The sequence below is a fragment of the Dipteris shenzhenensis genome, chromosome 29 (genome assembly GCF_047967505.1).
Source record: "Dipteris shenzhenensis isolate YYH24624 ecotype China chromosome 29, Dip_SZ_1.0, whole genome shotgun sequence".
Lineage (NCBI taxonomy): Eukaryota > Viridiplantae > Streptophyta > Polypodiopsida > Gleicheniales > Dipteridaceae > Dipteris > Dipteris shenzhenensis.
The window spans coordinates 44479648-44482624 of record NC_141624.1 but is presented as its reverse complement, the minus strand read 5'-3'; the positions used below and the strand labels follow the sequence as shown (position 1 = coordinate 44482624).

General features: G+C 44.3%; 1 pseudogene; it reads right to left on the bottom strand.

Moving 5' to 3' along the window:
* Window positions 1–861: 861 nt before the first annotated feature.
* On the bottom strand, window positions 862–2050 carry LOC147882902 (uncharacterized; annotated as a pseudogene).
* Window positions 2051–2977: the final 927 nt, after the last annotated feature.

Below are 2977 nucleotides of genomic sequence, written 5' to 3'. Positions count from 1 at the left end.
CCCTCATCTGTGTCCCTCTGTGCTGGAATAGCAATGGCTAATCTACGACGTGAACGAGTGACTCGTCTATCTATGGTCTCTAGCTCTCTATGTAGCTGTGCATATATCTCCTCCTCATCAGCTTCAACTCTAGCATAAGTAGGCAACTTGGTTATGAGGATCCACCTGCAACAACATTTAGAAGCATATGTTCAATGTTCATTGTTATGATTTCAATTTCCTAGATATATTTAGAATCGAAATCATAGATGATAGAACATGTTACAATAGACTCAAGCTACCAATGTTACGTGCATTGGACCTGCCAAGTTTTTAAGCTTTCTTATAAGCCTCAAGTTTGCACGACAGTATACTAAGCACTCGAGTTGCCTTGTGCTTAACTTGTTCCTTATGGATCAAAGAGTAGGAGCTCCAGTTCCTCTCACATGCTCCTGCTGCACATTCCTTTTGGTTCCAAATCTCGATTGGCATTTACAAATCGAGATTAAAGGAGTGAGAATCAAGATCAATCATCATCTACATTTACAGTTTACCAAACTAGGAATAGCAAATGCCAAAGATATATGTCTCAGCTCTCACCTGAGATAAAATCCGGAGAGCCAACTTCCGCACTCGAGGAGTGGAGTAGCCATATGTCTCCCACCACTCAATTGGCTTCACACAAATCTCTTTCCTTCTAGACGTGGGTCTAGAGAAGGAAACACCCACACTATTCTTATGATAAGTGATGATTCATTACTTATTAATATAATGGACATAGACCAACCTTACCTCTCAGGTGCGAGGGAGTTACATGTACTCAGCGAAACACGCAACTGCTCCATGAAATGATGGACCAAGCCAAGAGTACTTCCCTCCATATCAGTCACCCGCAAGACAGCGAATAAAGGATGGAGAGCTTTCACTATGGACTCCATGTGTCTTCGATGGCCGGACAATTTCCAAGTTGCTATGCTCCTTGAATATGGCCAAGGCCTTGGGCTTCTTCTTAAAGAAGGCTGCAATGGTACTAGCAGTCTGCATCACACTAGCAATCCAAGGGAGCCGACGATGTCCTCCATGAGAAGGTCTAGGCAATGTGAAGCACAGTGAAGCACAAGGAGTCCATACAATGGAAGGAAACTCTGCCTCCACAAGCTCTCCCATCCTCACACAATTACTTGCATTGTCCGTAACAACTTGGACCACATTCTCAGGCCCTATCTCGATGATAGCTGCTCGGATATATGACTTCACCTGTAGTGCTAGCACCTCCTCGACCTGTATCAACAGCTTTCAAAAAATAGGTACCAAGGCATGAGGATACCAATATATTAATGATGCCCCTCCTCCTAACATCACTCCATCCATCAGACAGAATGCTGCAACCAAATTTCTTCCATCCCTCCTTGATAGGATCAAGAGCTTTGTTAATTCTGCCTATCTCCTCCTCCAACACAGATGTCCTCATCGCACCATATGTCACACCTGTCCATGTATCTGTAGCTCCCACAGCTGCCACTGCCTTGATCATCCTCTTCCACTGTGGTGTTTGTAGGACATTGAAAGCAAAATTGCATTCAGTCACAGTCCTCCCAATTTCAATATCTACCAAATGCTGCCGCTCTTTTTGCCAAGACTGTGTGGACAATGCACCTGATAAAGTCCCCTGGTTCTTTTTCGAAGTAGCCATAGTGGTGGATGGTGGTGAGGATGTAGCAAAAGCAATGCCCTCTTTCCTAGCCCTCTTCTCTGCATGAGAGGAACCAATAGCACTAGAGTCACTATCCATAGCATCATCAAGGTTGATAGTGTGAGACTCAGGCCCCAACAAATCCTCATCCTGCAAGGCAGCAGGCGTGGTACTAGGTCCACCACAAAGTTTTGGATGATCTCTGATAACTTTCTGCGCAATCTCAAAAGGAACAGAAGTACATCCACCAATTCCCCTACGACCAAGTCCAGACACATGGAGAATAAGACGTGTCACTGAGCTCACAAAAGGCTCGCCACAATAATTGCACTTCCACTCTTTGTTTCCTGACCCCGTTGCCACAGCGGGGTTAATCATAGTGGTATGGATCCCCCAAAGTTGATTTGGAGGTTTAGGCATGGTAAATCTCTGCTGCTATGCTGTAATTCTCTGTTGCTATGCTGCAATTCTCTGCTGCTATGACTTGCGACCTGTCATGTTGGCATGAACACGAGCATAATTCAATATAAATTTTGGGAGAAGTAGAACAAGTAAGTAAACTGCAATCTATAGACTAATTGTGTTGAGGAAATGCACATGCCAAGCAAGCTGCAATAGAAGCTTCAAGGCTCAAGCATTAAGCAGTAACAAGTCTCATGCATAAGGCATAAGCAATGCTAGTATGGTGCTATGCAACCCCAAGGAGGCCAAATTAATTAGGGCTTTCAGCCCATACTTTGCAAATTGCCCCCTTTAAATTTACTGTTATACTAGCAGGCTCTTATCTGAAACAAACCCAGAAGGGGGCCAACTTTCTTAGGGCTTTCAGCCCATAATTGCCCCAATTTTTTGGGAAAGGAGAAAGCAAGAATCAAGATGCAGAGTGGAGCCTTCAAGGCCTTCAAAAACAGCACTATATAACGAGATAAAAGAAGCAAACGATGCACAACGTGAACCTGAAGGCAGGCTGAGCTCCAACGTTGATGCTCGTCACCCAAACCAGCAGCAGGATTGAACGTACGGTGAATCCGTACAGGGTATGGCAGGTCCGTACAATGTATGGCGAATCCGTACAAGATACGGAAAATCTGTATGGTAGGTCCGTACAATGTACAGCGAATCTTCAGCAGCCATACGGGAGAGGCAAAAAAGCGTATGGGGCACCGTGGTACGGATGGCATGTACAGAGTCCAGACGACGAGTCACGAAACGAAAATGCTATTTGCAAAGTCTAAGGTTCCAAAACGTTGAAATTTTAGGGCTTTTAAAATTTATAAAAAATTTAGAGTGTGTCTAAACGTGTCT